General features: G+C 44.3%; 1 protein-coding gene across 1 annotated transcript in view; it reads left to right on the top strand.

Annotated features, from left to right (window-relative positions):
• LOC144124122 (rap guanine nucleotide exchange factor 4-like) overlaps positions 1-27,335 on the top strand; it is a 396,964-nt gene that overhangs the window by 248,520 nt on the left and 121,109 nt on the right. Inside the window, exon 4 of the mRNA XM_077656784.1 lies at positions 11,550-11,591. The gene's annotated coding sequence lies outside the window, so the exon portion shown is untranslated. The remainder of the gene's footprint in view (positions 1-11,549; positions 11,592-27,335) is intronic.

Raw genomic sequence — 27,335 nt, 5'->3', positions numbered from 1 at the left:
AAAATTTGTGACGTTCAACTCTTCTAAACCTATTTACAGAGAGCGAAAGCTTTGTCCCCTTGCTTCGCAAAACTACCTTCTCGTTGCTTCTCGATTTCGGCAGCTCGTTTGTCTCGTGTTTTCTGCAGTACATCTTCTCGGCGAGCTATACCGACCGGATGATCGGACGCGGCTTGACGGCGACGCCGGAGATTTGACACATTTGGTCCGGTGTGCGCTTCATCCACGGCAAAAATGAAGGAAAACCCCCGATGTAGCAACTGTCGCATCATCTCCCATTCACGTGGTATCACAATGACGAAGACGGTTGGCACACGGGGCTGAGCCTCTCCCAATTCCAACCTGCCCTCTCCTAATCACGTAGTATCACAGCAGCTGAGCCGGCAAGCGCGCGCAGGGACGCCTCTGCTTGGCGATTCACGTGGTTTTCCTGCGCTCCGGGCCACAAGGTCGAACGCGCATCAATATTGACCTTGGGTGACATGTAGTAATAGAGCCTTCACTCTGAAAGCTCCTTTTTCAGCGAGTGCAGCCTTCATCACATCAGAGTGCGGTATGGTAGTCAAGGGATATAAGCCAAATTCTGCTTGTCCTCAGAGTCACTTAAAGGGCTGTTTAGATAGTGAGTGCACTGCTGAAAAAAAGGAGGGGGGGGGGGGGGGGGGGGGGGATTGCATAAATTTTAATTTTGCACCTGGGGATGCAGAATCCCCAAATCTAAACACGCTTGAATAGTCCAACAGATATGTGGTGTCCGTCATTACCACAGTCGGCTACATTTGCATGTCTCTAAATATTGGGAAAATCGAAAATTTTGCTTCTATCCACATCACACCAGTGTCACGTCGTCATGGTTCGTCCGCTTGCTTTCCTATCGATAAAAGAAACACTAAACAATCCAGTAATTACAGGTACCCTGTGTTCCTTTGTTACAGCGCAAATAAAATTTAAGAAGAGACGCTAGATAATCATTACGGCAGTAATCCTGAGGTGTTGCCGTAACACCGCCAGACGCGTCGTCCGCCTTTTGCGGTATGTCAGCGAAAACCCTTCTCGCTAGCAGTAACTGCTTCATGCAGTAGCTGCAGTAATGCGTTTCGCTTCTTGTCTTCACCTTTGTGTAGTCTTCTAAATTTCTAAGCAGCGCATAAATTTATCTGTTTTTTTATCAATTTAACTACATCATGTTGCAGCATTTTGCTGCAGAGGCCTGTTGCGCAGTGCTATAGTAAAAAAAAAAGCAATAATTGATTATGAGAAAACGAAAGGCTCAATAGCTGTATTACTCAGTGAAAGCAACCTTAGGGACGCTTAAGTCACGTTAAAAGCGGAATTCGACAAACGTTAGAAACAGCGTTGCTGCTGCATGTTTCTGTGCCAGAGTTGTGGCAAGGTGTTGGTCGCTCCCTTGTTCCCTTTCCGTTCGGCACCACTGTCACCGGCGGCGGTGGAGCCGGTGCCTGGTACCGGGATCCGGGGTCGATAGAGCTCCGGTTTCTTGTTTCTGCTCTGGTCGAAACGCGGCGGGAGTGGCCAACTCGATTTTCGCGTAATGGAAGGGACGAGCGTCCTTTCTTTGCACCGGCCTCGTGGGGCGGCTGCGCTCTCTTAACTGCCTCAATCGAGGAGGTTAAGAAAGAGTAGCGCCGTTGTATTTCTCGATGAATTGAAATCCCTGGGGCCCCCGATTTCATTGCCAGAAGCTGTAATTTAAAGTTCTCGCCTTCCAACAAGGATTTCTTTCAACGTTCGTATAAACCTTACAGGTTAGAGGGAAGCAGAAAAGAAAGCATAAGCTTAGATAATGCTAAGGTAATACTATATGTACTCATTCATGTGGAACTCGTGCGCGCTGTTTTGATTTATGTTTTTACAGAAATCATTCTCTTCTGGCGTCCCTTTTTTTTTCCTACCGTCTGCTACTGAAAGTAACGATTCGGCTAAGGTCATGCTGTATCTTCGGTGCTCTTTAATCAAATGAAATAAAATGAAGTCAACTTTATTTTGTCTCTCATGGAGAAAACAGGGCGACGGGTAAAAGCCGCATAACTGCGGCTTAACAAATCCCGGCCCCCTCTATGTACAGTTCCACAGTAGTTCTAGTACAGATTATACTACATTCAAATTAACATTTCAGTTCGTAGAACGAATTACCATTTTACAGAACAAATCACTCTAGATGCAAGCACATGTAGACAGAAGTTCATTAGAAACGCAGTGAGTCTGAAACATATTAGACATACAAGCATACAAGAAATCATGAGACTCTGGCTAAAAATAAATGTGCATGTATTGCTCGTATTCACACTTTTTCTGGGCAGCTATCGTTGAGTGCAAGGCTATTTAAAAGAATATCAGCATGATAAGAAATGTGCTGGCGACTGTACTCAGCCCGAAAATGAAGCACGTGCCACCCATTCCGGAGCCCTCCACTACGGGCATTTCTTTCTTTCTTTCTTCTTTCACTCCCTCCTTTATCCGTTCCCATACGGCGCGGTTCAGGTGTCCAACGATATATGAGACAGATACTGCGTCATTTCCTTTCCCCAAAAAACCAATTATTATTATTACCACCCATGCGTCGTTATGACGTTTTGTAAGAGTGCGTGGTCCCTGGATAATCTGATTATAGATGCTGTGAATACATGCCGAAACGGACGAACGATATGTTCACTTAGACTATAAAGATAGACGAATTACCGTGGAAAGAAGCTTATAGTACAAGAAGCATTCAGAAGTTTTCGCATAACAAGGAGTATTAGCAATGGCACGCAATGCACGCTTCTGACAGATTTCAAGTTTTCTCTATATTTTCTTTTGATTTAGTTGACAGATTAAATGGCAGTAAAGTTTTGACAAAAATTGTTCGTTATAAATTAAGGGTTTAACAACTTTTGGCAGGAAGTTGCGGTGTCTATTTAGTATCACGCAAACCCTATTAAGTTTTTTGCTGAGTGCATCAACATGTTTCTTCCATGTAAAAGATTTCGAGAGTCTTACGCCGTCTCAGTTTCATTAATTATGCTTGTCGTCGCCGCGTAAAAGAATTTTACCCTTGAGGTTTACCTTCACGATCTTTGTACGCAATAGAAAGGCTTGAGTTTTTTTAGTATTCAATCGCAGATAATTTATTTGCGACCAGTCTCTAACTAAGGACAAATTGTAATTTGCCGAGCAGAATAAATCATCAGTATTTGTCTCTCTGAAAAACATAGCCGTGTCATCTGCGTACCCAACCCACGTAGTTGCGTCATGAGGATAAAAATTGTCATTAATATAAACAACAAACAACAGAGGCCCAAGAATACTTCCTTGCGTACGCCAGAAGTGAAGTTTTTATGTTTCAATTGGGATTGTTGTGGCTTACATATTTGCATCTGTTTTTAAGATATGAAAAGAGGGGACGATTTGGACAACCACGTATTCCGCAATGCTTTAGGTTAGACAATAAGGTTCCATGATGGACACAGTCAACTGCTTTCGTAAAATCAATATAGAGTCCTAGTACAAGTTTTTTATGTTCGAAAACGTCGATGATGAATTCCTTTTCTGTTAATAGTGCAAGTTCTGTGGATTTGCCTTTCAGGAAGCCACATTGGCGCGGCGAGTTAAGTGAGTATTTGTTTAGAAATTTTAAAGGCGCGTGCGCATTATTTTTCCCAAGCCTTTTGAAAAGATAAGTAGTACGGAAATGGGACAAAAGTTATTTATGGTAGTCCCTTCCTTTATATAGGACCACCACTTCTGCAATCTGCACGTTCTTAGGAAAACAGCTGCACTGCAGAGCTAAGTTGTATACCTCATGCAGGACAGGTGCAGTCAGGTCTAGAATATATTTCACTGTGGAACTCTGCATATCTTTCACATCCTGTAATATAGAATTCTTCATTGTCTGGAATGTAGCAATAATTTCAGTCTCAGTAGTGCGGGAAATTATCGTACTGTTAAGAACTGTACTTGGTCCAGGAAGTGGGACAGAGCTTAATGCTGATAGACTGCTTGGGGTACCAGCATTAATAAAATGACCATTAAGCGTATCAAATAGCTATAGGTCAGCCACATTACCCACACTCAAGCGGGTGAGTACAGTTGGGCTTTTACTTCGAAGAAGGATGTTCAAACGCTTCCATAACAACTCAGTGTTTTAAATTGAATCACTGAACTGCGCCATTAAGCACTGATGTTTAGCAGTCTTAAGCTTAGTAGTTAGACAATTTTTGAACGACTTAAATGCTGTAAATTCTGGCGCATCCTCTGATTTTGCGGATTTCCAGTATAGCTTATATTTAAGTTCAAATTGAGCTAGAAGATAGCTTGTAATCCATGTCTTCTGCCAGTATTTCTTACTCGTGCTTGACTTGTACGGAAAATGCTTTTTTATAGGTATGTAATATCTGACAAGAAAGAGCCATACATGATCAACAACAGTTTTTTGAATAGCATGAGCCTAGTTGTGGGCCTTAATATGAGCACTCAAACTGTTTAAAGAAGTGTTAGTGATCTTTTAAAAAACCACGGAGGTGAGTTTTCAATCTTTGCTGCTGTTTTGTCTTGAATAAATGCAAAAATAGGCAAGTGATCGCTACACATCCAATTGAGTGTCAGAAATTGCGGGTTTCTAGAGTTCTTTAACGGGAGGCTCGGTATGAGGTCAGTTTTAGAGCGCGCAGAAACAGCACATCACTCAGTTGATGTACCAGCACAAATAAAATAAATAATAAGCGTAACAAATAGCTCTAAATCAGCCATATTTGAGCGATCTCAATAGACGAAGTGCACGCCAGTGGCGCACAGGCGAGTAGTGTGCGCTGCTCTTAATCTGGCTTTACGGCTCCCTTTGGTAGGTAGAACTTAAAATAAAAAGTATCGACTTTGACGGTAGCTTTATTAAGAAACCGTGAGCTGTGAACGGGCACTAATATTGGTCTTCTTTAGAGTCGTCAACATATAAGAGCAGAAGCCACAACAGGCAAGAACTGTCTTGATTTCGTAACCGTACACGCTATTACAATTTTAGTCCCCGCTTTCCCCTTTTCTTCTACGTCTCATTGTGTGACAAATTTTAAACCATGGCGAAATCGGTTGGAGGTGCACAATTACTAGTCACTTCATTCCAAATCAGTGTTCGGCTATCAATTATTTCACTTTTCAGCGGTGACCGAAAGAGTTTCTAAAAGAGAGAATTAATTCAAAAAATGCAAGTAATAGGACGTTCTAGACGTCAGCCAATTTCGTTTTCTTCCTTCACTATAATAAAGTTCCCTGAAGTCTTACAGCCGCGTTCAACTCACGAGGATTCTGAAAGTCGACAGAGGGCAGTCATTAGTTCTCGCGTTTCATCTAAAGTGTCTTTCAAATACCTTCAGAGTTGTAATTTGCCGAATATCACATCACAGTGGCCAGTTCTTCTTACGAGAACGAAACAGCGCGAAAACACGGGACTGCAGAAAGGAAGTACACAGGCACAGCGCTATGTCTGTGTACTTCCTTTCTGTAGTGCCGTGTTTTCGCGCTGTTTCCTTTCAGTATCATAAACCAACTAGCTCAACAATCGTCTCTTTTCAGTTCTTGCAAAGAAATAACCCGCAATGGTGCAAAGGTCCCACGGTCTATTGCCGCTTCCAAAGCGGCGTCTATCAACACAGAGAAGTGCGCTATCTCGGCATCACACCGCCAGAATCCCCAGGAGAGCCGTTCGCTGTTCCAAAGGACTGCGGATGCGCGGTGACCCGACTGGCGCTGCGGTCGCGATTCCAATTGACAAAGAGCACGCCAGTGGCACTCCGGCGACCAGTGTGCGCTGCTCTTAATCTGGCTTTATGGCTCCCCTTCGTCCCTGCTCACTCTCTACTTTTATCGCCTGTCCCTCTCAGTCGATCCCGTATATTACTCTACCTTGGCGTGACGTGCACTGCAGAGTGCAAGCGCGGTAGATGGATAAGAATTAAGATAGCCCGCGTCCGCAACGAAGTTTGCGGAACTGGAGTAGGCGAGGTTATGTGCTCTGTATCTTCCGCAAGTTTCGCTTTGCTCGACAGTTACTTGTTGTCTTTCGACTTGGTTGCACTTGATGTATTTTTTGTAGCGAGAGCTACACTGAGTCAAGCATTTCGAGGTGTATGGGAAAGGACAGTTGTTCTCATGCGCCGTTACCATGGCAACCGGAGAGGAGGAAGGTGCGGCGGGCGCTACGCCATCTCAGCGGCCGCGCTCCCGCTCCAACGTCGGAGCCCAGCGTGACGTCACGTGGATAAGCAGTTGTGCGCATGCGCCGATACCATGGTAACCAGAGAGACCCCACAGCTGCGCCGCGTGTTCCCCCCCCCCCCCCCCCCCCCCGCCTCACCGCACGCCGCTCTATCACCCGAACCACGCGTCGCATGCGCAGCATTGCGTATAAAAGGCGGAGGTATAATGGGTGGCTGTATCACAACGTTTGACATGCATGCAGAGAAGGGGAGTCCAGCAGCTGCTAAACGGCGGTACAAACAAGGAAATTTAACTCTTCCGATCTTAAGGTTGTCGACTGCCAGTTGGCTACTCAACAAGGAGAGAATGAACGTCAGAAGGCGAAGAGAGCAGCGGATACGCCCGAACAAAGAGGGGAACGGCTTGCCAAACGGAGATGCCACACTGCCGAGCGTAATATATGGCGCATAGCCGCCGAGATAGAGCTTATGGAAGGCATCAGTCAACCGGAACCAACAGAAGAGGATGTGAAGGCCCGTCGTGTGACTGATCACACCATTCGAGTTTCCGAAACACAAGCTCAACCAGGGAAACGTACCTCTCGCTACTACGTACATCATGGCATAGCCGAGCTAAGCCACTGCCAATGTTTTAAGAGCATTAGCTCTTATTCATCACGTCTCTCAATTTCTTGGGGTCTGCTGCCACCTCCCTTCTCCGTGAAATTTTCTAAGACCGAGGAATTCACTATGGCGTCCCCCATAGCTAGTAAATCGATATAGCAACCCAATTGATGATTGACTGGTGACGGCATTAGTATATCGAATTGGTGACTGATTGGAGACGTCATTCATTTTGTGACGTCATAACTAGTCACGTGACTATGTTTAATTGTTTATAACTCAGTAATTAATGAGATCAAATTCAAATTCAAATTCAAATTTATTTTGCCACCATGGTACAGATGATGGCGTGGACCCGTAGTAAAGGCTGCCGTTTGACAGCTTGACAAGGCCACGGGCCCCCACTTTGACAGCAATACAGTAAAGAAATAAAGAAAATGCAATACAATACAATAAAGAAAATAAAAAAATACATATAGCAGAGCTGTTATCCGGTTACAGTAGTCAGCATAAAATCAACAGCATTGTCCTGGCTGGAAAGAAAACTTACAATGATGGTGAAAGAAAGAAGAATTAGGTAGACAAATCACAGAAAAAAGGTTAGGTGTAGTGTAAAAAAAAAAAATACTCGAACAGTTTGTGGCGTGTTGTGTTTTGGAGATCAATATCGTTTTGTGCGAGTTTGTTAAGAAGTCGTGGTAGTTTATTTTCTAATGTTTGATTACCGTAGAAAGTTCTGTATGTTTTTACGTTCCATTGTGCTATATTTCTTGTGCTGTACATTGCATCTCGTTTTTCTAAACCAGCTAATTTTGATAGAAAAGATATGTTCTTCAACATTTCGTTTTTCACACACTTGCTCAGACGATAGTCATAAAGCTTAGTAATTGGTAGTAAGTTATACTTTAAGAAAAGTGCGGCCATAAAAGAAATCAGATACTTGGAATCCTCTAGGTGAGTAGAACACGTTATACACCAATATAAACTAATGAAGCTAATTTTGTTATGGTTAGGCTTAAATTTAATTGATTACAACTAATTAACCGATCACTTCATGATCTAACTAATCCCATATTCGTAACACCTAACGCTCGTTACTTCAACGTGTTCGAGATGGTGGCGGCATATTTTTTTATTTACATGTCTGTTTCTCAAGTTTGTAACGCTGCATGCTTATCGTTGTTAAACTTTTCACCAAGATCGCCCTTGGTAGAAAGGTTAAGAAGACGAAATCCTCCAGCATTATTAGTGCAAGTTGTGCTATGCATTTTTCACGATCCATCTTGAACTCCGCTGTCCTACTTGCTCTTTAACTTTGCAAGGCTCACCTACATAGGAATATAAGGTATAAGTGCCTGGAAAACTGCTTCTAGAGACTGCTGCAGGACAACGGAGGTAGATGACCAAGCAGCGGTTTAAGATCTGCTCATTTTTCCGCCAAAACGCCTCTGGAGGCCACGTACTAAAACGCTTGAACAGAACTCAGTAAGGAACTACGCGGAAACCGTCGTGTACTGAATTCACAAAATTTGAACCTATTTGGCAGAAAGACAAAGGTTCAGGTTCCAGAAGCATTGCTTTCTTCTTAAACGATACGCTAGGCCCAACCATCGAATCATAAGGGTGTCCAAGAAAGCGCGTGCACAGTTCACCTTCCGTGTTGTACATCACTTTTTGGCTCGAAGGCATTTTTAATGCAATATTCCTACCTTTTTTATTTTTATTTAGTCGCCGTGCTAAGCACATGAGCCATCGGAAAAGTGTCTCTACCTATTTGAACTCATCCGAATACTTCCTAGAAGAAATAACGTCTCTTTCCAGTGCGCGTGCTTGTAACTCGTTCGCCGCTGCCGTGTTCCTTGCGATGGACGTCCAGGAGCATACAAAATGAGGGAGTGGAAAATGAGATGCCCGGAGAAAGCGGCGTCAGCAAGTGCGTGGCAGCGCTCGGCGGCTCCAATTTCATAAAATGCAGCCTTTTACGAACCTTGGAACGCACGCATGAGGTCGCTGTTATCGTCCACAGCACAGTCGCTTCAGCTTTCCAGGTCAAATTTGCTGAGAGGAAGCGCTTGGAGCAAGCCATCCTTCAAGGCACGTCTTTATAAGTTCCCATCGTAGTGTTTTATTCCATATCGCACCAGCTCATGAAGCTTTCTACATGCAATCCGCGCAGTGACGGTGTCCGCGAGACACATGCAGAGAATGGCGAAACCTTGCATTTTCAACGTTGGAATAAGCGCCTTGAAACGTGTATTTTAAAATCAAGGTAAAAATGTGGGGGCTAAAAATGGTGACTGCGACAGACAGAGCACAAGAACCCCACCGCGAAACACGCCTCCGGACCTATTGAAACGAAGTGCGCGGTGGGCGCTCGAACGCCGACTATAATTGGTTTTTGGGGAAAGGAAATGGCTCAGTCTTTGTCTTTTCCTCCATAAAAACGCAGCCGCCGCGGTCGGGTTCGAACCCGGGAACACCGGAGCAGTAGTCGAGCGCCCTAACCGCTGAGCCACCGCGGCGGGTCGAGCGCCGGCTGCGGAAACCGCTCTCCGCGGAAGGAAGGCCCCGCCCCTCCCCCGGCTGTGTGATTGGCCGAGCGTCAGTCACGCTACGTTCTACGTCACACGTTATGTCTCGCTCCTCATCACTTCCGCCACTTCTCTTTCCTCTCCACACCTGTTAGCCTTGTTCAGCGCATGAAGTGTCACCCTTCCCTCCTCTTCTCCCACCAAAGTTACCCTCTCGATGCCCTGTGCGAGAAGCACCGGACGCCGCCGAGTTTCCCTTCACACAACCGCTCTAATGCTATCGAATTAACATATTTGCTTTCATATTTATTCCTGCGTGTTTATATGTCTTATTTTAACTAAACCATCTATGTGGTCTAGTGTGCAGAGGCGAGATATTTTTTTAAATAGAGATGTCTGCTAGTGTCGGTATTGAAGCGTAGGATCCATTAACTACTCGATGGCAAGAAACATGGCCGCAGCCCATGTGTGAGCGCAGAAAAACATCGTCATTGTGAGATTTGCTTTGCGCATGGCACTTTCTCTTAGGCGATATTGAAAACCAAACTACTGCATAGTGTGCGCCTGTAAATAGATGCCACAGCGTAAAATTTTAAAGCTTAAACATATATAGCCTGTGGAGTGCTTACAGGAAATTACGCTTTCAAATTCCACGAGCTGTGCCCTAACTGGAACAATTTTTTGTTGCCTGCAGAACGCGGTTTGTCGCATTAATTCTGTGAGTGTAAGGAAGCAGTACCGCAGGAAGGCGGAGGCCTGCTATAACGCAGACGTATATCAAATAGGAGACAGAAGCACGGTTGAAACATATTGCCGCATGTTGGGCACTCTGTCCCCAATAGCATACTAATCTGCCTTCTGCGGGCTACCAGTTAATCCGAAAACTTTAAGATCACGTTTGGCGCGCAGCCAATTATTAAGTTGAGCGAATTATTCCCGCTACACAATTTTATTTATGGAAACCCCACATAAGATTACAAGGTCCCTACGCCTTATCTCAGCTGCAAAATGTCCAGCATTTGTCGTAGGTTATGAGCAGCAATCCGCTCATGCAGGGCAGTGACCTAAGCGGAGAACACGAAATCCGCTACGAGATACGAAAAGGAAGAAACATCATTTGGTGCCTCATCCCATTTGGCGCCTCATCCGGTTTAGTAAGAAAGCTATGAAGTGATCCTGTCTGCATAGGCGTATTGTTGATATTGGCCTCATCGGTCGCATGAGTGCTAATCGTTCTATGGATCAGTCGTTCGTAAGGGATCTGCACTCTATTTTTACTCTTTGTCAGGGAAAAATTTTACGTCTTAGAAAATGTGGCTTGCCTGCTTGCTGCTCACTTAAATATCAATATGCGCTTGTCTCTCGTTTTGTCATATGTATCATCTGTACTCTGCTGCACGACTTATTACTAGCTTTTGCGGCAATGGCGGCAGTTAACATCATTTTGTTCGTACAAACTGATCTCATCTACGCTTAGTAAAAAAAATGTTCCTATCAAAGAACCTGTTCACAAATATTCCCTAAATCACATCTTTTGTTATCGGCACAAGAATGTGGGCTGGCTGCTCTCAGAAAGCCGAGAACAGATGGCTACTTTTTCGTTTATCGAGAGCAATTGCGGCAGGTACTCAAATAAAGCTCGAGTGGTCGGTCATCGATAGCCCTTGGTCATAGCAGCATGGCAGGAATTAGGACATCTAGCTAAGAGTGGTTATGTTTATCTTAAAGTTTTTCTGCTGAGCTATACATTAACAAAGAACGCAAATTGTCTGAACTCGCATATTTAGCAAAAGGGGTTAAACACTAAACTTGAGTAAGCCAGTCGCACCCGCGCGCAGGTAGATGACAACCACTATTCCATCAGAGTGTGGTCGGAGTCACAGACACCTCAATCACCGGCGACCGTACGCTGGAGAGGCTGACAATATAAGGCCACTGGGCAATATGTTCTGTTCATTTCATGGGTTATCCTAACCGTAAAAACTGCACAAATAGCGCATCGCTACATTAGCATATTGTCACTAAATACAAACTCGGGATGCTTCGAGGAGGTGCCAATTGTAATGCAAAAAACTAACTTTACTTGAGATTTTGTTGAAAAAGGAATAATGCATTCCAAAGGACGCTTTTTTTATTAAGTTTCAGAATAATTCGGTTGAATTCTGTTTCCGTACCTCGAAATGAGCAATGGTCCGCTTCATTTCAGGTGGACGGGTACTCCGGGTATTCTGGAAGTTATCAGCTCTTGGTAAGTTTCTCTTTCTCTCCTCTAAGTTATATTCATTCTTGTTCCTAGTAACGCTTTGCGTTTAGCTGATGTTCCAAGCAAAATGTTTCGCAGTCTAAGAATCATTCTGTTCCTTTAAATAAGATTTCAACTGTGTAAAGGCTCTCAAGAGTAAGAAATGAAGGCGAACAAACCAAGATAATCTTTGCTGCAAAAAGGAAGCAACAGTTTAAAGTTCTTGTTCTCTTCTCACCGTACTCTCTTAAGAACCAGCATAAGGGTACGACGTTATTAAAGGCTTTTTATTGCTAGGCTGAACAAAACCCTACAGAAAAGCATCATGTGGCGGCTAATCGAAAGCCATGTAACCCGAATAATCCCACAAAAAAAAATTTAGCTCCACATCACATTACCGTGGCTTTGTGGTAGCAGAAGAGTGATGTTAGAGATTGCTCCAGTAAAGGTTGCTTCCCTATGGACTCTATAAGAAAGCCATTATGAAGCGAGGATTGAAAATTTCTTCAATTTCTAACTATTAAAAATGGGATTGCTGCCTTTTACCTTTATAGCTATTCATGTTAAGATCGAAAAAAAAAACTCACGTCAAGTGAACTTTCTTATAAGCTTTAGTTGTTGATGATTGTTCACCCTGTGGTCAGCGCAGCGTCGTCAGTTAAAAGCAAACATGATTCAGGTGCATGACATAGTGAGGCGAAATAAATCGATATAATTTATATATCAGAGGCAAACAGTTACGTCAACTAATGAAATTGCCACCATGCTATAACAAATCAAATCGCATTTGCTGAAAAAAAAGGAGCTCTGGGTTCGTTTTATCCATCGCAGTAGACTCGAGGCAGTTTTAGGATTTAAATTTTTTAACCATGTTCGGTGCATTTTTATTGACATCATTTCTTTAATATACGCCCAGCAGTACTCTCAAAGAATTATTCCAGTAGTTTCTAAAACCAGTGTATTGTGTACCTTCATTCTTCCGCTTATTCTGAGCGGAACTTTTTTTCACGGCACTTCGACCAGCGCATTCTGTCGCACAAGACTGTAAACCAACATAAGGAATAATTATTTGTGCGGAGGTCAAGTAAACTAAGCTCCTTTAAGTATGAATAAAAGAATTCATGTAACCAGTTTCATTAGAAACTCTGAGGGAGATTACAGGCATAGTGTTCGCGATTTATTACTGACTTGTACGATAAGGTGTCAAACTTTCGTGTTCTCCTGACCAAGGGAAGGCGTCTGCTGTCCCTTCCTAAATTCAAGGAAACGGTGGACTCTTTTCGTAAACAAGGGCATTGATTCTTCAAAAGCCTCCAATATAACACTAAAACTGCGAGGCAGGGGCACCTCTCTGCTATCTTCCTAAGCCGCAGTGCCAGCAGCGCACGTACCATCGTTCCTCAGAGCACGCATTTTTCCACAGCTTTCTTCATTTTTGTTCTCTGTTTCGGACTAGAGCATACCCAGCAATTCTGCACAAAGTATTTTTGAGCGGAAAACCGTTTTCGAACGCAATTTTTCATTGAATTTAAGGTTTCGCTATAACAATCAATATATTTGCAGATCACCCTACGGCAATGTTGTATTTTCTTTTTCATGTTTTTGCTATCGTCAAAAGCGCTCTTCATTCGTTTTCTATGTCAGTCTTAACTGTTCTATGCGATCAATGGAAAAACTTTAAAACAAAGATTTTGCTACATATCAGAATAATGGACCATTACCTTCAAAATTTCTATAAGAGTGTGTTACAATTTTAAATTTGTTAAATTTCTGCCCGAGAAAGCTGGGCTTGTAAAGTCTTGTCTCCTTTACATCTTCGATTCTCGACCGTTCAGGGTACATTAGTAATATGCTTACCTCGTGACAGTAAAATAAACCTTAAGTTTTGTGCTCCAAATGAAATCTTTCTTAGTAGGGGCTGTTGTTAACGTCCGTAGAGCAAGTACCATACCAGGCATTGCGCTGACAATTTATTTAATTATTTACCTATTTATTTATTTGTTTATTTTTATAATTCATTGTTTATTTATATATTTTTATTTATTTGTTTCTTTGTTTCGTTTGACTTTTTTGCTTTCTTGTTTAATTCTTTTATTGTTTTCGTAGATCGGTCGCATGCTTCATTGCTGGCGGGTCTGTTTTTCGTATTTTTTTCTTGTTTTTTTTTCTCTTTGAGCTGTGACTTCTGCACGTAAACTTGAAACGTTATTTAAGACGACTCTTACAATGCTCAGTCACTCTTATGGCATTTTGCCTTGTGTCAGCCCATTTCAGCCACGCAGTCCTCACAAATTTCTCAAAATAAAAGCAACTTCCCTTTCTCCGCTTAGAACATTAAGGCCAATAAAAGTGACGTCATACACATTGCGCACAAATTTTGTGCGTCGTCGACGAGTTATAAACGGACGTACTTCTCTTCTTCTGCCTGCTAAACACCAGCCCATTCATTCTTTCGAAAATAAAAGAAAACGATAACCTTTATTCCATGAAGTAAATGCAAACAGTAGGACCCCGTCGGCATTCGATTAGTATTGGCAGGGCGAATACAGCAAAGTTTATTTTCCCTTTGCCTTCCAATTCGTCTTGTTAACCGAGATCGAAAGCCCCAATTCTGGGCTCGTAAGAAACTGCCTTATCCCCACAGCTTTGTTTCAGAATCTATATGAATCTATATGACCTAACTCTGGAAAGTGCTTATAGTTCACTTTAGCAAGCGTGAAGAGCAGGTCACTTCGTTGAGGATGTGTAGCTTTCTAAATCAGTTGCACTCTTAGTCTCCCCAATTTTCATGTTTTGTGTGTGCGTGCGTGTGGGATAGTTATTGAAAGCGAAAATGTCGAAGCGGGAAATAGCTATATCTAATTTTCCGCTTGCCCTCGCCAAAGCGACATCTCCGGCGGCTTCTGTAGGCAATGAGCTGTTTCCAGCTAATATAAAGGCTTTATTTCTTAACTATACAACTGCTCTTGGAGTGCAGAGTGTGCCTCTGGTTTCAAAATTGGCCGATGGTGAAATCTGCTGTGCCATTTTAAAGCGACAGCTGTTAAAGGCCTGTTCCTTGGGCTAAGCATTGTGGTAGTAGTAGTGCAGCAGTAGTCACAATGCGCAACCCGACGGTGGCTGCATTGGGACCCACCTGTAGACTGGTTACCGTGGAAAGCGAAGGAGGAGAGTTACTGTGGAAAGTGGAGAGTATGACGAGCGTGGTGGAATGCGTAACCGTAAGGTAGTTGCCTCACCTGGAGGCTGGTCCCCGTGGGAAGAGGACTTAGGATATGGTGAGAGCGGAAGAAGGTGCCATGCTCCATATGTTGCGCCTGCTGCGAAATATAAAAGTGAATTTCAAGTTTCTGTTCTCTCTGAAACGGGCGAGTCGCGCCGATGACGACGACGGACTTCGCTGGCACGTGTATACTTTCGTAACTGAAAAATATATAGAGTGTGATACAAATATATAAAACACAAATGTAGTAAGCCCACTGAACGTATAGACTAGAGCCGCTTGAGTCGCCCACGTATGAGTGAAATCTCGCTTCAGCTTGGACACCCGCTCGAAGCCCGCACGTTGGTTCTTGTCAGGCACCCTCCCAACCCTTGCTCCGTTAATCCTTTGCCAAGTCAGCGACGCGCTGGTGCCTTGCATCTGACGGCATGGACCGTCTTCCTCTGTCAGCGGATCCAAACTAACGCGTCAATGCTGAAGGGGGAAAGCGTCGCTGGACAAACTTAACGATGCTTTATCTTTGGTTAAAGCGAGTGAGAAGCGGTAGCTCATAATGTTTTAGCGTGGCAGAGGCTTGTTATGCTGTTCGTTGCGTGTTTCTTTGGTATTTTCCAGGCTAAACCATCGTGAAGCTATCGCTTCTCACTAGGTTTAACCGAAGCTAAATCACCGTTAATTTTTCCTAGGCGTGCTGGCGCTCCTTCCGTCATGTGCTCGGTTAAAGGTGGCGTGACGTCGCGCCCTATCACGTAAAAGCCGCGGTTAGACTCCTGAATGAGCCCAAAGTCAATCATGTGACCAAATTTTGATTGACCTTGGCGCGACCTTGACGCCTCTAATTGAACTTAACTTGACATTGAAATGACCTTGACCCTTCATCTCTCTAATTGCTTGACCAATGGTCTGACCATGAACCCTCCACCGGTTCTCCAAACTTATGAACTGAAGGTTTGACCTTGGCTCAACCTTGAAGGTCATCGGAAACGCACGGCGATCTCAGCCCGTGACCTCTAGTAGGGAAGCTACCACTTCAAAAGACTTTCAAGTCAACTGGCTCCCGATGAAGGGGCAATTCCCGTATCCCCATGCCTTTTTCGAACCACAAGAAGGGGGTGACAGCGCACGACTCATGCTAGCCCTGTACATATGCCCCCGTTGCTGCACGCGTAGACGAGCAAACACACCCGCAAAGGGCTACGTCTTAACACAACAGCTAGGGGTCATGCAACCGGCTACAGCATCCGCGGAGTGTTCTTTTTCCGCAGCTAGAATGAGCCGCTGACCTCCCGCGTGATCTAAAACGAACTGTGCACAAATACATGGCACGAGGAAAACAATAATAATAATAATTGGTTTTGGGGGGAAAGGAAATGGCGCAGTATCTGTCTCATATATCGTTGGACACCTGAACCACGCCGTAAGGGAACGGATAAGGGAGGGAGTGAAAGAAGAAAGGAAGAGATGTGCCGTAGTGGAGGGCTCCGGGATAATTTCGACCACCTGGGGATCTTTAACGTGCACTGACATCGCACAGCACACGGGCGCCTTAGCGTTTTTCCTCCATAAAAACGCAGCCGCCGCGGTCGGGTTCGAACCCGGGAACTCCGGATCAGTAGGCGAGCGCCCAAGGAACGAACAAACAAGGAGCAAACGAGGAACGAAAAGATTTCGCTTGCTCACCAAGCTTACACAAAATTATCTTGCAAACCGCGCTGACCAACGTGCTTACAAACAACGACCGCTGTGATTTCATACTGCATGCAGTGTCCGGCACAGCTTGCACCGCAAAGTTGACATGTCCACGCTGTACTGTTCACAGAGTTCGTACTGTTGGTTCACTGCGTTGATACTCGGGGCCTTCCCTGTCTAACCGTACGCCTCAGTGTTTGTCCCAGCCTGTGCCGCAGCTTGCCACACTTTACATACTGCAGAAAAAATGGTAGTCTTGTCATGCGTTGCAAGGGTTGAGCCATACAGTGGAATTGGCAAACGTTGCTTTGCTGAGGGCCTCCGGTTAATACACAACCCGGAGAGCAACGAGGCTGAGCATCCCGCCCGATAATGTGCCTGGAAGTACGGTCCTCTGCACTAACAATGGCATCGCTCTCTTATACCGCAGGACAAGGTCCCTGTCGCGTCGACCCTCAGAAACCTGTCAATTGACGCCCATCAGTTTCAGCTTCCAAACAGCAATTTCCTTTCGGTTTCACACATCTCATAAACAGCCAATTTAACTTTGAATTTCCTGTCAGTCTCAGTCAGTCCCGTTATCATTTCCATAAATACCAACCTCTCTAGACACCAGTTCTGAACAAATGCCGGAAAGTTTTAACAACTGAAACACTGCTGATAAGCACGATTCCACCCAGTAAAACCGGTTTCTAGCCAGTTACAGGATCTCGAAATAGAAGCAACTCCCTTTTTCAGTTCTCTTTTTTATCGTCCTTGCAAGACAAGAAAAAGACAGACCAACTTGCGCCTCTGTGCGTCGGTCGGAGTCAGTCACTGTAATCAAAACCAAGCTTTCCCTCTTTATTCATTTTTATTTATGCCCCAAGCAACGAGGCCGGATCTTTCAAGCTATAGACTACTGCTATAATCTTTACCGAGGAAACTGTGACTCTCGGTAAACAACAGACAAAATATGCTCTCCTCAAAAAGTACCCTGCTAAGCGTACGTAAGGCTGCAAACTGGCCTGATAGAGCTGTCTCCAAGCGTCACGGCTCCTATGAGACAAACGTGTGCACATTTACACTTTTATTTTGCCGAAGCTTGTGTTGACTTCTCCGCGGGTGACGTGACAAAGACGACACGGGGCCGTCAACAAGGAGCACAAAGAGGAAGCGTCGGGTTGGGCCGCTGACGGTGACAGCTGGCAGCGTCTGCCTGCTTCTGCTGCGCTGCGGTCGGTCTTTCCGGGGACGCGTTCCTTAAGACGTCATAAGGAATGGGCGTTTTCCTTTTTTGCGGAGCAGCCGAATCTCTGTTTCAGCGAACGTCTCCCTCGCTCCATTTCTGTTTCTTATTTGCGGTGGCTGCGTTTTTATGGAGGAAAAACGCTAAGGCGCCCGTGTGCTGTGCGATGTCAGTGCACGTTAAAGATCCCCAGGTGGTCGAAATTATTCCGGAGCCCTCCACTACGGCACCTCTTCTTCCTTTCTTCTTTCACTCTCTCCTTTATCCCTTCCCTTACGGCGCGGTTCAGGTGTCCAAAGATATATGAGACAGATACTGCGCCATTTCCTTTCCCCAAAAACCAATTATTATTATTATTATTAATATTATTTGTTGGTTTTTGGTTTTCCGAGAAAGCAGCGTAAAATATGTCCCCCTGCCAGGCGCCAAGCCCATGCACGCTAAGCCACGGACGGCGATTATTGTTTGATTATATTTCGGCAGGCTGTCGACGCAAAAACAAGGAGTTACAAATTAATGGTGTGCTGGTGCACTCTAAAGTAGCATCAAGCATTTTTCAGAGCGTTAGCTCTGCTGGCCACGTTTCGAGACTCCGAGTTTGGTGATTCCACGGATAGAATCCAAGATGGCGGCCTCCAAGTGGTTGCCATGGTAACTGAAGTGGTTACATAATGGAACAAAATAATAGCAGGCGGCAGCGTGATGCCCGAGGACCACAATTCGTATCGAAACTGTGTCTATCCGGTATATATATATATATATATATATATATATATATATATATATATATATATATATATATATATATATATATATATATATATATATATATATATATATATATATATATATATATATATATATATATATATATATATATATATATATATATATATCTTGCAGGCGTCAAAGTCGGGCCACTAGGTCCCGACGTTCATGTAAAATTTGCGGCCGGGCCAACCGCTTGCCGCAGAATGTTCCAGATAGTGTCACACAATTCTTGTGCAGCATAAACTTGCTAGTTAAGTTCGAGCCTACCTCGCGGCAGGGCTTCCAACCGGCGACCTATGTAACCCCAAATCCATGCCTTTACGAATTTTTATATGAACATAGCGGCTCAACAGTTTATCGTAGAGTGTTTGGAGTGGTGGCATAAGGTTTCGCGTTTCGTACAGCGTAAACCTACTAGTTAAGTTGAAGTCTAGCTCGTGGCAGGGTTTCCAACCGGGGACATATGTTAGGTGTGTTAACGCTCGATATTCGATCGCTGCCTTAGCGACGGCTTATTTGTTGCCACGTCACAGCAACCCAGGCCTTTTATAAAGCAACTCAGGCTGAATAGGCTTGTTTCCTATTAGGTATTGACAAAGTTCCGCCTGCGCGTTTGCGATGTGCGCCTTTCCTGCAAGTCAAAGCAGGTTCATGCTAACGAGAACACTGATAATTCTTGCTGGAACGAGGCGAAAATTAGAAAACGTAGGCTTCGAAAGGGTGTACACTTTTTTCTCCGACACGCCTCTGAGCTGCTCAGGTTTCATGTGGCGTGAAAGGCGCTGCCGTTCCTGCCTACCTGTTCGCTGCGCCCACCGTCTGCGCCCACCGCTGTGCCCACGCCGGTGTCCGGGCTGTCAGAAACGCGCGCCAGTCTGGCGTTGAAGTTTGCTTTCGCCGTCTGTCGAACCATTCTGCTTTTTTTTTCTTTTTTCGGCGCCTGTTTCGCTTCAGTGTATGAGGAAGGCCACTCGTGCGCGAGTCACTCCGCGCACTATTGCGTGCTCGCCGGGGCGCCGCGGCTATCAGCAGCCTCGTTTCAGCTACTCTGATCTGCATTGCGTTGCGTAAGCTTTCGGTGGAGGAACATGAAATACATATGCTTCGTGACATCGAGAAAGATTCTTTACAGATTCATCCGATGCTGCGTGTGCATGGTTTGTGTGACTGGTCTGCCATCTTTGTTTTCCAGCGCAGTTGCGTCATTCCATGCTAAAGGAGGCGCGCCAAATACATGACATCTTCGTATTCGGCTAAAAAATCAATACGGGCTAAAACAAACTCGCCCCGCTGCGGTGGCTCAGTGGTTAGGGCGCTCGACTATTGATCCGGAGTTCCCGGGTTCGAACCCGACCGCGGCGGCTGCGTTTTTATGGAGGAAAAACGCTAAGGCGCCCGCGTGCTGTGCGATGTCAGTGCACGTTAAAGATCCCCAGGTGGTCGAAATTATTCCGGAGCCCTCCACTACGGCACCTATCTCTTCCTTTCTTCTTTCACTCCCTCCTTTATCCCTTCCCTTACGGCGCGGTTCAGGGGTCCAACGATACATGAGACAGATACTGCGCCAATTCCTTTCCCCAAAAACCAATTATTATTATTATTATTATTATTATTAAACAAACTCAAATAGAATGATACGCTTGTTTTGTTTGTTTTTTTAACTACTCTCTGCCCATGTCTTGCTCCAGAGTGTATGAAATTACATTAACCTGCATATGTTTAAAACATTATAGGAAATGTTGCCGCGGAAATTTTTCTGGCAACGTAGACTCGTACTGACGTGCCACGTCATACCTAAGAAGATAAAGGGTGAACAACGCGTTTATTTTTAAACAGCAGCACAAAATAGAACAAAATATTGATTTTTTTTTTTATTTTTAACCATTAGCAACTTCGCCACATTGGTGCTCCACATTTATTGCCTAACGGTGTCCTGTCTTTTTATTCGCAGTACGATTGGCAGCATGGGGGGGGGGGGGGGGGGAGGGGGGGCTGATTTTTTTTTCCAGGTATTAATATGGGCTACTGGCAGTATTTTATTACCAGAAGCTCGGATTAGTTCCCCGATGCGCTTGAACGTCGCGATATGCAGCAAAGAGCGATCAGAAGGAACTCCACAAAATGTGCCAGCAAAGGGGTTGAAGACGCTTTCAACTCCGCTGCTGGGAACTCCTTGCACAAAATTTGTGAAAGTTACGAGCACCGCTTTTTTTTTAAGCATAAGGACGCCCACTTGATTTTGGAGTTACTTAACCCCACTTCGTTTCGTAACAGCCCTTGTTTGTTTTCTGCCCAGCATAAGCAGCTTTACCCCCTCAGGAAGACAGCTCTGACATCACTGCTTCCTTTTCGTGAACCTTGCCTAAGACAGCGGAATTTAAAACCGGTCAGGCGCCGGCAGCCAATATCGAGACGGTGAACGAGTTACACCATTACTTCAAGAACTACACGCCTGACTTGGCGTAAGGCCACGAGCTTATCGCGGTTCACCGGGCACTTGAAAAAACTCGAATACTCTACGGCGCACCAGACTGCTGTTGGCTGAGAAAGAACTCTTGTGCAATAGAGTCTCATTGTTATGGTATTCGATAGGTGCTCTTGCGTGATCAGCTAGATGTAGGTACTTGACATGAGGTACTCTGTTCTGTCACACTGGGGCGACGCGAAGACAGTGGCATTGCATACAGTCTTGGTTGAAGATTAGCCTTCACCGAGAGTGGGTTAAAAGATGTCTTCGATGCTTTGCATATTGCTCAGGGGCACTTATTTTTAGGCCGATTCGGGTGACACAAGCGCAAAAAAAAAATACTATTCAATGGTGTTGGTATAAGCGTTGTACAAATGTTCAGGAGAACACAAGATTTTGTTTTTTATCATCAAATTGCAAAAAAATACAGTTCATTTTAATCCTGTCATCCATCAAAATTTTTAATACCATAAAGAATTGTAAACATAGAAACCGTCGGGCGTTTGATGAATGAAGTTAATGATGCTAAATTTATGTCGTGTCCTGCACTATCACCTGATGAGTAGCGTTAGACATCGGTAGTTCACGGAATAAAGATTTGGTTATTAGCTGCATGCGAACGCCCGCACACGGCCTATATTTCTTTTGTAAATGCTTCTTGATGTTCTTTATGAAGTAGTGGGTGGCGGAACGTGATGAAAGATGGCAACACGACACAGAAAAGAGAGGGATATTTATACGTCGCTACCTGTCAGAGCGAGACCGATGTGCGTTAGTGTCTAAAAACCACTCGCAAATGTTTCCTCAGTGCGTGTTTCGATAACGCAGACATCATCACGAGGCATCAAAGTAAGCACGATAAGAATAATATATTTCTAAAAAAACCGGCCCCAGCACGTGTAGTATCCGGGAGTTCCAAACCTTTGGTCATGCCGAAATTAACGGACCGGAATGGCACAAGCTTTCCCCTCAAATGTATTGTTGCATTCGATGCCTTACAATACGCGAGGGACTGATATCTGAAACGCAATGGAATGTCACCGCAATTTAAAGTATCGCCCATACGCTAATTCGCGCCCACATAGACGAATGAAGCCAACAGCAAGAAAAGTTAAAGCAAGCATAAGTTCATATATTAAACAACAGTAAAATATCTGCGCCTGCAGAACTACAAATCCCCCTAGCTCTTAAAATAGCGCGTTGGCTACCTTAAAACATGTGTAGAATAATACAGAGTGCGGAAAATAGTGGAATTTAATACCGTGTTCATTTTTTCTTCTAGTAGAATAACTGGTCCTATGTTTATGTTTTCGCTTCGTAGTTTTCACCACGGTTTCCTTGTAATTAAGCGATTGCACAGAATACCCCCTTGAGGCTGAGTAATTTGCTAGATTCACTCTAACATTTTTTTCGACCGCGGCGCGGGTAATAAAAAAAACATGAGATGTGGCAAAGGAACAGTGAAAAGCCCGTTGCTTTTATTTTTCTCTTTTTTCGCACTTTTTTTGCCAACGAACTTAAACCCGAGTGCAATCTAAATCACGCGGAATGAAGTGAAAAAAATCACGAAATCAGCAGTCCTACAAACAGGTATAGTCGCTAGATTTTTATAAAGAAACACGTTATGAGCATTTATTCAATACTTACTCCATATTTGTGTGTGACAGGCATACATTTTTTTTATTTTGAAACTACTTCTCCTTCCTGGTGTTTAATATCTTTAAGTAAATGTCAAATTTAGTGAAGAAATAACTGAAAATTACCATTTTTGTACAAAGAGTTAGTCCCCTTTAATATTGCTCAGAACGTTTTGTTACCTTCACATCAGCAACGCTTGAAGGACTGCATCTTCAAGTTCATAGCGCTTGTGTTTGTGCTCCCAGACAATAGAAGTAACATACTGTTGCACATTGTTTTCACGCGTATTCACCTGAGATTCATAATACCCGAAGTTGTATTCGGGTGTACGAAGCAATCACCTGTATAATATAATTGCATATGAATAACGTCAGAGCCATTCTTGAACGCGCCAGCACAGATTGATGCGAGACAAAAATTAATCGGAAAGGGTGAAGAATTTAGCTGCACGGTTTGTGTCAGAGATTTATAGCAGAGATATTGATGTCGGAAGCTTTAAAGAAAGACTGCATTTGGAGCACTTAGAAAAGCGTCGCCGTAAGTTGCGGTTGAAGTTCTTTCATTCAGTTTATCATTGTAATGTTGATATAAAGAAGGCGAAATATATACTTGAACCTCACTATATCTGAGACCGTGTATATCACAGGTTCAAGGTACACGAGAGGAAATTCAAAAGAGATGTACTTCGACTATCTTTTTTTTTCTAGAACAATCCGTGACTGGAACAAATTACCTTCAACCACTGCTTGTATTATGTATAATTATGGTTTTTTTTTCTATGTTACAATAGTCGATTTGAAAATTTTCAGTGGCATGCGCTTTTGTGCTCGCATCATTCGTGGTCATTTTTCTTCTATTCATTATTGACTTTATAATAATTATGTAGTTGACACTGCGTCCTCTCTTGCCTTTTTGTATATCCTTCCCCACTATAATGTCAGATCGCGCTGTGGGCAAATAAATAAAAATAAACTGAGAGGCTGCTATTGTTTGGAAGGCATGTTCCTGAGAGAGCAAAAAAGAGCAAGAGGAAAGGCAGGGATGTTAACCAGAAGGGTGTTCTGGTTGGCTACCTTGCACTGGGGAAGAGGGTTGATGGTTTTGAGAAGGGAGAGAGAGAAGAGGCGAGGGCCACAGTCACAATTGGTCCCTCAAGCCAGCCGCTCTCAGGAAGCAAAACAGTGTCTTGTAGGCCTTGAGGGACGTCGACTGCTGTGGCCTCGGTCCCAGGATTTTATCTTCTGTTAAAGGGCGAGAATCGAGGCGGTCCAGAACACAACGTAGCTTATGTCTGACGCTCGCAAACGCAGGGCACTCACTCAGGAGTGGTACAATTGTCTCCTCCTGTATTTTCCTTGAGAAAATTGAGGTAACTGAATGTTTGACGCAACTGTCATAACGTTTTCTTCCTTGCACTTTTTGATATGTACTTTGCCTCACTGGGTGATCCCAAGCATTGATTGAGGCGCAAGGCAAGATACCGTTAGTAAAGTTTAGGCTATTTTCGTGAAGATCACGTAACTTAGCACGTCGCGACGCAACATTGTTATGCCGTTTATGCATCGCCGTTGCTTTTACCAACCACTATGCTTTCCGGATGGGGATGGCCGACAGTCCTGCCTGTGAAAGCTGCGGTTGTGAGGAGACCATCGCTCATCTTCTCTGTGAGTGCCCTGCATTTGCGAGTGCAAGACATACACTGTGTTGTGCCCTGGACCGCCTCGATCCTCGTCCATTAACAGAGCAAAAGATCCTCGGTCCGTGGCCACAGCAGTCGACTGCCCTCAAGGCGTACAAGGCACTATTTGCCTACTTGAGAGCGACTGGATTGAGTGACAAATTGTGACAGCGTTGTGTGTGTGTGTGTGTGTGTGTGTGTGTGTGTGTGTGTGTGTGTGTGTGTGTGTGTGTGTGTGTGTGTGTGTGTGTGTGTGTGTGTGTGTGTGTGTGTGTGTGTGTGTGTGTGTGTGTGTGTGTGTGTGTGTGTGTGTGTGTGTGTGTGTGTGTGTGTGTGTGTGTGTGTGTGTGTGTGTGTGTGTGTGTGTGTGTGTGTGTGTGTGTGTGTGTGTGTGTGTGTGTGTGTGTGTGTGTGTGTGTGTGTGTGTGTGCGCGTGTGTGTGTGTGTGTGTGCGCGCGTGTGTGTGTGTGTGTGTGTGTGTGTGTGTGTGTGTGTGTGTGTGTGTGTGTGTGTGTGTGTGTGTGTGTGTGTGTGTGTGTGTGTGTGTGTGTGTGTGTGTGTGTGTGTGTGTGTGTGTGTGTGTGTGTGTGTGTGTGTGTGTGTGTTATGCCTTTTTCCCCTTCTCTCTTCCTCCTTTTAGTCCCCTAATTCCTCTTCCCCAGTGCAGGGTAGCCAACCGAAACCCCTTTCTTGGTTAAAATCCCTGCCTTTCCCTCCTCCTCTTTATCTCTCTATATTCGTGAAGATCTTCTCGTGTCTGACTACTGTACACTCTAAACAGAAAGGAGTAAAAGAAGAGCAAGCTGTCCTCCAGAACACTCCCTTTTGTAAAAGGAAGTGCAGTAGAGGACAGCTTACGCTTGTTTACTCCCACATAGGCGTATTTGTGTTAATAGTGAATATAATCGCAGCACGTTTTAATGATGCCGCAGATTCGACACCATCCCATTAATTCACCCGTACATTTTATAAGGATAGCGCTGAAAGTGGATAAAAGGGCTTCACAATTAAACGCGAACGCGTGAAGGGTCCCGTGTCGCAGAAAAGCCGGCATCGCCATCGGCGTCGTCATAAGAGTCGGCATCGTTGGACGTGAACGAAAACCCAAAGGTCACCCAATGTCAAAGGTCAGAGGTCAACTAAAGATCATGGTTCAATGTCAAGGGTCAAGGGTTCGATACCATAACTGTACCACATGTGGTCATGCACGGCTAACGTGGTTGGCGTTAAGGTCGTTCAAGGTCATTCTCCGGCCCACGCGACGACTGCTTAAACTACCGTAGTGAAGCTTTTCGCGTCAAAAATCTATGAAAACTGCCGAGAGAAGCAACCTAAATGCCAGATGGACCACCTAGCTCACGTGGCCTTGTGACGTCAGCACAGCCTGCACACAGGATTGTGATTGAACCGCCCACCACGGCAGGTATTAGTTAAGGTAATGATTGGTCCCGAGAGGTTGCTCGGGAAGGGCAACGTGGGACTCACAAGGCGCGCTCAGGGCAGCACCTGTCATCGCAACGTAAAGGCGCATGCCTTAACCACGGCACCACTATGCCAGGAGTGATATGGGACCCCCAGGGATGTATGAATGTAAACTAGACAATAAACAATTCCGCACGTATGGACGTTGCAAAATTTTGATGTTGCATGAAAACAGCAAAAAAAAGCATACCTTGCACGTAGAAATATGCAATTTTCGTACAGCACGGAACAAACGACACATAAACTACCATCGGGTTGTCGAGCCACCTGCAAGATTTCCTGTTGGGTCGCAAGTGTTTCTTCAGCTCTGAGCACAAACTTTATGTTAATGTATCATGATCTGCCAAGGGGCCAAGCTCGTGGACAGTTTTGTGAACAATATTTATGACTACGACAGCGCACCACTTTCCTTTGTGATCTTCGTCCCTTCGTAAAGCAATAAAGTGATGAATCTTTTAAAATTTCATTTGAAAATCAGCTGAAGATATAACTGCATTCTTCAATTTGTTTGTCTTTATTCTCGTCCCTTCTGGAGAATACTTTCTTTTTCCAGACATAACGCGTAGAGCGCAAATATTGGAGATTACCAGTGCTGTCGGCACAGAAGGTTTGTTTTTATGTTTATACAAAAGCTAGTGAACGGCCCAGAGAGACCGCTGAATGTGTTCACACGCGTAATGATAAAGATATTTATTTTCAGCCAGCTGAGATAGCGGCACGTCAGAAACGCAAATATTTCCAAGCTTAGCGCAGCGTTTCTATCACTACACACAGCCCGGTCGATAATATATATAGCTTCTATTTCACTGCACCTTCCTTCCGCGCACGTTAATGAATATTTATTCAAGTGGCGGATGATTAAAGCGATACAAAATAGTCAGATAAATATGTAACTTTCGCGGCTTGTGCCAGTCATTATAAGAAGATAGTCCGTGTATAAGTGATTATTCTAGAGCTTTTGGTCAGAATACCAGCCAAGCATGTTAGCATGTTCCCTTCTCCGTAACACGGAAATATACAGGGCTGCCCACATACCATGCTCCACGGTATTAAAAATATTCAGAATTGGGAGCCGCGAATAATACACAGGAATTAAATGCATCTGTGTTCAGTCGTGTTAGGTGTATCGCTTAAGGCGAGACCGGAAGTGATCGGTTTTCTACCGTTTGTACAAGTTCGAGAAAAATGGGCAGAGTCTCTCGAAAAATATTGTTTCTAGTTGATATCTTGAACTTAAGGTGGTGAGCCTAGCTGCTGCATGGGGATAGATTCTACGGTTGGTCCCCCCGACGTCATTCCTACAGCCCATAGAGTGGGCTAGGAGTCATCAAAATTTATTGGGCAGTTGCGATGTGGTGAGTCGATTTCCCGTTTTGATCCACAAAATAGTGAACAGAATTTTTGAATTCTCTAATTGTTCAAGTACTCACGAAGTTTGTGACGTAGTAGAACAAAGTTCAATTCTAAGCGGGCTTCGAATGCAGATTATTTAGTTTCACAACAGAAGTATTCTGATATGAGCAAAATTCTACAAATGTATGCACCTCGATGTTTTGGTGTATGGTACAAGAATT

The sequence above is a fragment of the Amblyomma americanum genome, chromosome 3, assembly GCF_052857255.1.
Source record: "Amblyomma americanum isolate KBUSLIRL-KWMA chromosome 3, ASM5285725v1, whole genome shotgun sequence".
Classification (NCBI taxonomy): domain Eukaryota; kingdom Metazoa; phylum Arthropoda; class Arachnida; order Ixodida; family Ixodidae; genus Amblyomma; species Amblyomma americanum.
The sequence above is the reverse complement of the archived record's forward strand: the minus strand, read 5'-3'. Positions and strand labels throughout refer to the sequence as shown.